The 10,673-nt window shown below is 37.2% G+C and overlaps 1 protein-coding gene across 1 annotated transcript in view; it reads right to left on the reverse strand.

Moving 5' to 3' along the window:
* Positions 1-9,331, reverse strand: part of LOC117134995 (flightin-like) — a 23,520-nt gene extending 14,189 nt beyond the window's left edge. The window contains exon 1 of the mRNA XM_033294709.1: positions 9,259-9,331. The gene's annotated coding sequence lies outside the window, so the exon portion shown is untranslated. The remainder of the gene's footprint in view (positions 1-9,258) is intronic.
* Between the last annotated feature and the right edge of the window lie 1,342 nt (positions 9,332-10,673).

Below are 10,673 nucleotides of genomic sequence, written 5' to 3' on the forward strand. Positions count from 1 at the left end.
TTTACCCTTCTGCAAAGCATATACATTATGTCATCATGTTGATGCTTGCTGCATTAAAAATTGCAAATGCCAAAGTCGTTATTTGAAAGGCAGCTCGTGTTATAACCTGGCAAAAGCATGTAAAATTAGTCACGGGCAGACTAAGGACCTCAGGACAATTAGTCTCACATCATTCCTGCTTTTGTCACCGAAGCCCGCATTGGAACTCCTCAATATGACCAAGCGACTTACACTCAAAAGAAGACAAATCAGCAAATCGAGCAACTCGATCTAGAAAAGCGATGCCTACGACGAGAATGGCAGTCTCACAGGTCGCCATATGCTCGTCAAAGGTTGAAAGACGCCACCCGCAAGCTTACCAAAGCGTTAAAGCAACAGGAAGCAAATACTCCAACATCGCCCGAAGTGATGAAGACAGAGCCAAACATTTGCAGGACATCTTGAAAATGTGTTTCAGCCAAATCCTGCTACAAATGCATTCACAATACCAACATTAACAAGTGACTCTCAGCTTCAATAAGAGCTAATGGAATTTCGCCCAAAAGATATTGCACACATCATCGAAAATAAGTTGAAGCCGAAAAAATCACCAGGCTTCGACCAAATAACGCCGAGAATGATTATTGAGCTACCATACTGTGCAGTTTGCACCCTTGCGCAACTCTTCAATGCCATCATCAAGCTTGGTTGCTTCCCAGAGAGATGGAAAAAGTCAATAATAATAATGATACCAAAGCCAGGCAAAGATCACACAAATATATCGTGATACAGACCCATAAGCCTACTATCATGCCTGTCAAAACTCTTTGAAAAATGCTTGCTGACTCGGATAAATCCATATCTAAGAATCCATAACAAAATCCCATCACATCAATTTGGGTTTTCGTGAAAAACACGGACTAATCGAGCAGGTTACGCATAACATCTGAAATAAGAAGCGCATTAGAAAACCGAGAATATTAGACCGCAAATATTTTTAGACGCATTCCAACCATTCGATAAAATTTGGCTAGAAGGATCAACGCACATTAGACAAAAATTTTTAGAGTCGTATGTATACGTATATATGTCCCGTACACAGGATATATTACATCAAGTAGTCGACTAACAACATCCACCTTTGCTGACGATACAGCTATTCTCAGCCGTATGCATGCATCAGCGCAATTGGCACTTCATATAGTCGAAGTGGAGAAATGGCTTTCTGAATAGCAAATAAAAGTAAACGAACATAACAGAAAGCATGTTACGTTTACCCTAAACAGGCAGAATTGTCGACCGCTCAGACTAAACAATTCCGCACTCCCGCAAACAAGCGAAGTGACGTATCTCGGAGTACACCTCGACAGAAGACTCACATGGCGAGGCACATCAAAGGCAAGAGAACGTAACTAAAACTAAAAGCCAATAGCCTCCACTGGCTTATCAACGCTCGGTCCTCTCTCAGCCTTGAATATAATGTCCTGCGTCTGCGTCGTAACGACCTACCAACCAACGATAGAGTCTAGGAACGTGTAATCTTAAAACAGTTTAAGGAAACTGCTCTATAATGTTTAATTATAAGATTTGTATACCTATTTTTAGTCTAAATTTAAGAGAAGATTCAATAAAAACAGCAAAGTTTAAATAATAATAAAATCATTCTTGTGAAAATTTAAAAACAAAATTAAAGTTTAGGAGATTCCCATAAAGAACTCTGAGAGCTCCAATCAACACGCGTACTCCAAAGGTAAATCAGTGAAAACAACGCTTCCCTCGTTGTTTATCTTTACCGGAAAGTATTACCACCACCACAAGGATGCATTCAATAATGTAGCAACGGAAGCAATAATGAGAGGCCTAGCGGCCAGCTCTAAAAATTCAATGGTGAACACGTGGAACAAAAACCTCTTGAGCGCAGAAGAGGTTGTGCTTAATGGGGTGCAGCGACCATGGACAAGGAAGCACACAATACAGGAAGGGAAACTATATAATAATAATAATAATAAAAATAATAATAATAATAATAATAATATTAATAATAATAATAATAATATTAATAATAATAATCACTGGGAATTGTCCATCAATTGACCATCAGCTCAATCATAGAAGGCGCATTAACAGAGGTACTGAGGTGGGCCAAAAGTCCAAACTGGATCTTATAGCAGCTAAATCTTAGATAGATATCGCTGAAAATAAAAGACACCCAACTAACAGGGCGAAAACAGGTAAAATACCTAGGTGCGATATTACACTCAAAACTCACATGTACAAAACTCAAAACTCATGTAGAAGACAGGGTAGAAAATGCCACCGTTGCACTCTAAACATATCCCTTTATATGGCCGTAATGCATATCTGCCGTTTGAATAAAACTTTTTCTTAATGAATATCAAGAAAGTGACATGTCTTAATTTGATGTAATGCTGCAACAAACCTTTTTTTGCCGTATGACTACATTACCACACTTTACTATGTGTTTTTACAACATATGTATGCTTACTTTTTCCCACCGAATTTGTGAAATACACACGTGACGTCCGTCCCAAGCTTAGTAATACAAATATTTCTTAAACTACAAGTTATTTTTTGAAACAAAACTCCACAATTGAAAAGATATTTATATTAATAAAGCATGAGTAGTCGAGTTATTATGTTTCTTATTCTTATGAAAATAATGAGTATCTTTGTGTTGCAGATATACATCAAACTGCTTTTCTGAGTTGATTTGTGCACTCTCTGTTTTGATGTGTATGCAACATATAGGTCTTTGTGTTTATTATTATGTTATGTGCTATTGTAACGAAATCAGCTGGACCCACAGATCAGCTGGGTCGATAAGCTGATCATCCGTCGTTGGACACAACGACGGTGCAACAGTCGCTTTTGGAAAACTAAAACGTGCCAGTCCCACGGGGCTGGGATTGGCTGTGCACCAAGAGCGCGAGTTTCAGGAGTCGGCACGCCGCTCGAAGCACGAGCTTTTGACGACAACAACGAACAATCAACGAACATCGACGCCCATAAAAAAATCAACTCCAGTAACGGCCACTACCGATCACAAAGCGCCTGGTAATCACTCCTACCGGCATCCTAACGCTGCTCAGCGCACCCACGGGAGCACATCGCCGCCCGCGCAACCCTCTTGCGGACTAAGTCCTCCTGCTGTCACAGGCCAGGCAGTCTCGCAACAACACTGTCAACTGCCCGCTGACGTGATTGACAGTTGGCCTCTCATGGAAGTAGCCCCGTCTAGCAGTCCGTGGACACCACCCCGGTTTCCTGCACGACTCCAGGTGGGTCGGACCCGCAACTGTGATACGCCGCCTTGCCACGAAGTGCATCTATCAGGACGACGAACCACGAACCAGTCGCCGACACTTGGCTTACTCGGCCAGGAGGCTCGAGTCTTAGCGGGGGGTAATGTAACGAAATCAGCTGGACCCACAGATCAGCTGGGTCGATAAGCTGAGCTTTCGGTGGGATCAGTCTACCACCACCGAAAGCTCTGTATCGATCGGGCACTTAGAGGACCTAGCTCTGGTTCTACTTCGGGACTTAGAGGACCTAGCCTGGTTTCTTTACTCGTCCCTGGGCGCTTTAAGCATCTAGCCCTGGGCCTTCCCGTCTCTGACTCATTCTCTTTTCCTTCCGGGCATCGTGCCAAACAGACGCGTATTAAATTAAATAAGCCCTAATTAAATCTTCTAAATTTGGAATCATCTTGCAAATAAACGTGAAGTAAACTAAAAATTAAAATTGTGTTGGTGGTTTATTGTACAACTGTGCCTAACGTTGCAAGAAATCGAAACCCGCTCTCTCGTTAACCGCTACCGCCCAAACTGACTAAAGATGCCACCGCTCGGCCACAGTAGCGTAGCTTGGACAAAGATCTTGTGGGCCCACCAAACGGCTAATTTGTGCTACACTATTATATATAATAGAATTTAAAAATATATGGTATTTGCTGTCTTCGACGTCTGTATTATATATTCATCTATAAGATCCACAACTATGTTTTATATACACTTTGACATTTTTGTAAAAACGTCGCTGCCGACGTAGGCGATGTGGTCGCTGCTGACGCTACAGCGAAAACGAGCTACGACGCGTTAGCTGTTTTGTGTGTGTGTGTTTTTGTGTTTGCTGCGATGTTCTGGTCAAAGTTTACATAAAAGTTGTGTGCGCCCAACTTTTATTTTTCCAATGGTATTTAACGCCTTCGTAAATAGAAAGGTTTTTTAACAGTGCGGATAGCGATATCAAAAGCGAAAATCAAGTTCAACACCCTAGCGAGTTGAATATTTCCAGCAAGGATGTCAACAATGTTGCGACTACTGACACACGTTCTCAATTTATGCATTTTTGTAGTTCAATTATATCACCTTACCTGGTAACCTGGTTTTGTTAAACAAAAGTCTACCACCACCAATTTACTTGAGTTTTCTTTAAGGGTGGTTAAAGCTTTTCAAAACAAAATGCAGATTGATGTTATTTATACTGATTTTATTAAAGCATTCGATTCCGTTAATCATCCTCTTTTAATAAACAAATTAAATATCATTGGAGTTCCAATGAATTTTTTAAGTGGGTATCTAATTACCTAACTAACAGAGTTCAAAAAGTAGTTTTCTAGTCAGCGGTCTCCAAGCCAGTGTCTGTGACGTCTGGTGTTCCTCAGGGTAGTCACCTTGGACCATTGCTTTTTAAACTATTTATCATTGATCTGCCTTCAGTCATTGTAAATACAAAAGCTCTAATGTATGCTGATGACGTGAAGCTTTACCTATCGTTTAGAGACATGTCAGGTAGTACTTTATTGCAGACAGATCTTGACCGCTTTGTCAATTGGTGTAAATACAACTTATTAAAACTTAACTGTTCTAAATGTAAAGTAATGTCCTTCCATAGACACTCGCCTCACATAGTCAACTACCACATTGATCAGTTACCTCTCAATAGATTAGCAGAAGTAAATGGTTAAGGTATTCTCCTTGATACCAAGCTAAAGTTTGACAAGCATGTTTCTCTAACTGTCAGGCAATTCATGATCTCGCCTTTATCTAAAGATGGGCTAAAGAATTTGATTACCCTTACACAACTAAATTACTTTATACATCTATTGTTCGTCCGATTCTAGAATATGTCTCTTGTGTTTGATCTGCACAGAACTCGAACCACCAGAATAGTATTGAATCTGTCCAAAAAAAATTTATTATTTGCTTTGCGAGGCTTTAACTGGGCTCCAGGAATTGATCTACGATCTTATACTAATCGTCTACTTTTAATTAATATCCTTTCGTTAGCTAAGCGCCTTATTATGTTAGGCGTCATGTTTTTGATTAAATTAGTTAAAGGGGAAATTGACTCGTCATACTTGTTGAGTCAACATAATTTCTCAGTTCCTGCAAGGTATACTCGAAATTTTGTTCCTTTATCAATTAACGATTGTACAACTAATTTTTCACTGCATGAACCCCTTCGAGTACTATGTGTTGATTATAACAAACTTTATTCTGTTATCAACATAGAGGCCTCTGATTGTATTACTAAAAGATTTATTTTAACTCTTTTAACTATTAATAATTAATACTAAACCAGACCTGATTGTGTTTTTGGGTATTCCCCAATCCTTGCAACGAATGTTGGGTCTGTTTAACACTCCCAGTCTATAAGTTTATCAAATTTAAAACAAAAACATAATTTTAAATACTTTTAAATTTAATTTTAAAATATTTTATGTAATCTTTTTATTTTATCGTCGACTGTTTATAGTTGACATTAAATAAATAAAATGAATACAAATAAATAAAATGAATACCTTTCCTACAAATTCGAGATAATAAATTATGTTGAGATTGACCAGAGAAGTCCCCAGGCTTCAGAATTTTTGCCTATATTTTGCTTATTATTTCAATTCATTACCTTTTTTTTAAGTATTTGGCGGAAAGCGAAGTCCCAGCGTTTGGTATAATTCGAAATAAAAGAATCCCTAATATTAAATCAATGGAGAATATGCTCCTGAAGAAAAATCTTCGCGGCACCTCTGAGGAGTATAATGCTGATTTTGATATAGTAGTCATTTCTTTAACCTCATCGGTCGATAAAAAAAAGTGGCATTGGCATTAAACTACGCTGGAATAGTTCCCACAAACACTGGGTGCCGATTTAACAAGGCCAAAAGATTATATTCAAATTGACCGTCCATTTGCAGTAGCGCAATACAACATTTATATGGGAGGCGTTGATCTGATCGACAGTATAATTGGAAGATATAAAATTTTATTGAGAAGCAGACGTTTGCTAGTCAGAAATTTTTAGCATTTACTGGACTTGACAATCAGCAATGCATGGCAGTTGTATAAATGTGTTTTGATGGCAAATGGATATACTGGAAAATTTTTAAGTTCATTAGAATTTCGACTTGATATCACAGAAGTGCTAACAAAAGTTGACACTAAATCAAAGTTGAAAACGAAGCTCTGCCATTGAAAATTAATTGCAGCTAAGGAAGCAGAGAGGTCCAACTGAGCGCGTACCAAATCAAATGGTACAACAGAATCAGGCCGCATTGGTCACTTGTGGCAGACAAAGGAATAAGGTGTAAGAATCCATACTGTGCATTATATTCTCATATCATGTGCAACAAATGTGAAGCAGCTTTAAGCTTCAATAAAAGAAATAATTGTTTAAAAAATGTTCACTTAAATTATATGGTAATTTGACGCTTCAAAGCAAATATTATAATAAAATTGAAGTAAAACGAATACTGAAACTATTTAATATAATTTAAATACAATATTTTGTTAAATGCACTTATAACATTTCAAATAAGCTAATCTATGTTAAATACATTTTTAATATATAGACGCATTTCCACGAAAAAATCGTATGTCAAAAAACCAAATTTTACAGGAGAGCGATTATAATTATTTATTTCTGGTGTAGCCTTGAACAAAATCATCGAACTAATTCATTGTATCTTTATAACTATAGAAAATATCATTCTAATATTTATCCAGATTATAAGAGATAGGATTTAGAACAAGTTTGCATCAAGAGCTCAATTTCGATAAAAAGCGACATTCGATAATTTCACGGAAATGCGTCGATATATAAAGTTTAATAATTTTTAATGCATATATTCAACATATCCTTTATTCTTAATAAAATGGTAAAAAAAAAAAAATCAAAAAATTGGAAAAACGAAAATAAAGTGTATTATTTATTTTTACGTATGCATCTATCGAATAACAAAAATCGCAAAAAAAAATCGGAGCTTATGTTATGTAAAGGTATATATCGCAAAGAATGTTAGGTACCACATGGGGTCTATCACCTCAATTTATGTATTGGATCTACATTTCAGTAATGAAGGAAAGTTATAAGGAAAGCTGCAGAAGCGATTCAACTGCCGACACGGGGAATGATACACGGCTGCAGAAAATGCTAGGAGCCAGGGGACATAGAAACCATAGAACAGTTACTATGCCAGTGTCTGGAACTGAAGTGAACGCGAAAAAGCACTTCAACCTGTTTGTGATACCTTCGCTAATGGCAGCGTCCAAGTTAATTCCTGGTTCAAAATGCAGCAACATGTTACAATAACTAAATGACTTATGAAAGTTTTCTGTGGTAAAATTCTGGCAACACTAAGAACCGAAAAAGTGGTCTACGTGAGTTCGCCTTATGGTGAACTACAGGCTCAACCTAATCAACCTAACCTTATATCAGTTATTGCATTAAGTCTTTTAAGTTCAAAATCATTTTATTTTTTAGAGATATGTGTACATGTTTGTACAGACATTTTATAAATAATGTATAGAAAAGATCCAAGCTCATACACATACGAAGAACTTTATAAATTCATTTATTAATTTACGATAAATTTTGGTTGAATTGCCAAAAGAAAAAAGTGGACAAATTAACGTTGGGCACAACCAACTTTTATATACACTTTGACTATAATATCGCAACAAACACACGCATGCACTCATGAACACCTACACACAAAACAGCTAACGCGTCGCAACTCGTTTTCGCTGTAGCGTCAGCAGCGACGTTTGTATGACGCGTCAGCAAGCGCACCCCGCTCTCTATATTGAAAATTAGAATGTGTATAACTCCTAAGTTATAAGCCCGAACATTCTAAAATTTTCGGCATCGGTCAAACTCATAAGCGTTTTTGTAATTGTTTTTTGGTGTTTTAACTATTTTTTTTAATTATTTTTCTTTCTCGCGCTATCATGCACTGGCAGCGGCGCCGACGCGATAGCAGATAGCGCACAAAAAATGTAATGACCTTTTTTTGACATACCTCACAAAATTGTAGGCTGTCCAACAAACAGCCGCGCAATATCTGGGCCGGCCAAATTAAACTTCTTCTCATCGCTAAAATCAACATTCATAAAAGGCAATCCGAGCCTTTGGCTTATGCACCTTGGCGTCAAATTTTAGTTGTAGTTCCTTTCGGCAAATCTGTTGTACACTCTTTCTACATATCGGCAAATCTAATTCTGTCTTTATCTGAGAGCAGCTCATTGTTTGTTGCAAAAGCTCGAATATGCCGTTTGTGTGCGGGCATCAACTTTTGGAACCACTCCTTTGCGATTGTTTTGGGCAATTTTGCTTTGCTTTTTATAAAATTTCCAATTGTATTTCGATGTCGTTTATGTTTCTTTGCAATTTCACCAACTTTTATGACACATTCGACCATTGCTTCAATTTGTTTTTTCTCTTTTTCAGTTAATTCGACTGCGAGAGGCATTTTGAACCAATATTGTCAGAAATTTCACAACTGAGCTTACAAATTGCAACAACATACATTTTTAGATGTTAAAAAATAATATTTTAATAAAGAAAATTACTTTTTTACTACAGAATTAACGTGTCGAACTGAAAATGTAAATGCAGAATTTTGCCCAAATATCAACTTTCTACTAAGCGAACAACTTTATCTTCTTTGCAATTCTAAGGGAACCTTAGATTAAAAGCAGATAAAAGGCAAAGCATACGAGTAAAAAATACATACAAGAGATATGCAACAGAATACGGAGATCGTAGATATCCCACTCTTTACTTTTTAAAATATTTGAATTGAACATTTTTATTTACTTTCTTTGATTTATATATTTTTTCACAATTATTTTCATTTTCTATATTAAGAAAAAGATCAGATCTTGCCAACCCAATATTTCTCAAAAAAAAGTTTTGCTTTTCACAAAAATATATTTTTAAAGTCAAAATAAGAATCAGAATTTCTATTATTTACAGTACCTGAGAAAACTTGATGAAATTGGAATTGAAATAAAAAGACTATTCAGCTCTATTTTATTTTAGTATAAATTCGTTTCGAGCGTTTATAGAAAACATTGAACGTTGTATTATTGTAGATCACAACCACTATTAACACCTATTCCTTTGCTACGCTGATCAATTATAAGAAACTAGACTAAAATAGATATTGTCATATAGTCGATGTATGCGCCATTGAATTTTGCTAGCTGCAGCACCGGCAGCCTTTGGAGGGAGAGTGTATAACTCAAATGTATATTTGTCACCACTCCCCGTTAACCCTCCTCCACTACCAGTCCTTTGATCCATAGATTTGTAATTGTAAACATTTTTTTTTATTAATTTTGCTGTTTTTTGAATTTTATCTTAAATTGAGACTAAAAATAACCTTATAACAAAACATTATCTAACAGTTTCTTAAACTCTTTTAGGATTGCACTTTCCTAGATTCTATCGCTGCTTGGTAGGTCATTACGACGGAGCCGGGAGCGGCTGCACAGCCTTTTCAAGAAAGCCAAGCCAAGAAAGCTTGCTCTAGTATTTTTCCATGTGTTCAGCTATTACATCTCTGACTGGTTGAATGTTTAGGTCTTTCTGTATGTTTTCGTTTCGAACATACCACGGTGCCCCGGTGATAGTTCTAAAAACTTTGACTGAACTCTCCGGACAATGTTTATATTGCTACTGCTAGCCCTCCCCCATAGTTGGGAACCATATATCAGATAGGCTTAAGTACGGAGTTGTAGAGCAGGACCTTATATTCAAGGCTGAGAGAGGACCGAGTTTTAGTTTTAGTTGCGTTCTCTTGGCTTCGATGTGCATACGCCATGTGAGTCCTTCTGTCGAGTTACTCCAAATACGTATTCGTTTGCTTGCGGGAGTGCGGAATTATTTAGTGTGAGCAGTGGACAATTTTGCCTGTTTAGGGTAAACGTAACATGTTCGCTTTTTGTTCGTTTACTTTTATTCGCCAGTCAGAGAGCCATTTCTCCACTTTGACCATGAGAAGAGTTAATTGGGCTGATGCATACATAGGGCACCTCGAAATGCTGAGCATAGCTGTATCGTCAGCAAAGGTGGATGTTGTTAGTCGTCTACTTGTTGGAATATCTGCTGTGTAAAGAACATATAGTGTTGGTCCATTTACGCTGCCCTGTGGAACTCCAGCTCTGATCACATAGTCGTCAGACATAGCAGAATTATATCTCACTGCAAATTTCCTGTCGTATAGATACGACTCTAATAATTTGTGTATATTATTAGGAAGCGTTGCTATGATCTTATGCGTTAGTTCTTCTAGCCAGACTATCGAATGCTTGGGATACGTCTAAGAATATTGCAGTGCAATATTCGCGGTTTTCGAATGCGCTTCTTATTTCAGATGTTATGCGATTAAC

This window comes from Drosophila busckii, unplaced genomic scaffold, assembly GCF_011750605.1.
Source record: "Drosophila busckii strain San Diego stock center, stock number 13000-0081.31 unplaced genomic scaffold, ASM1175060v1 chrUn_05, whole genome shotgun sequence".
Classification (NCBI taxonomy): Eukaryota; Metazoa; Arthropoda; class Insecta; order Diptera; family Drosophilidae; genus Drosophila; species Drosophila busckii.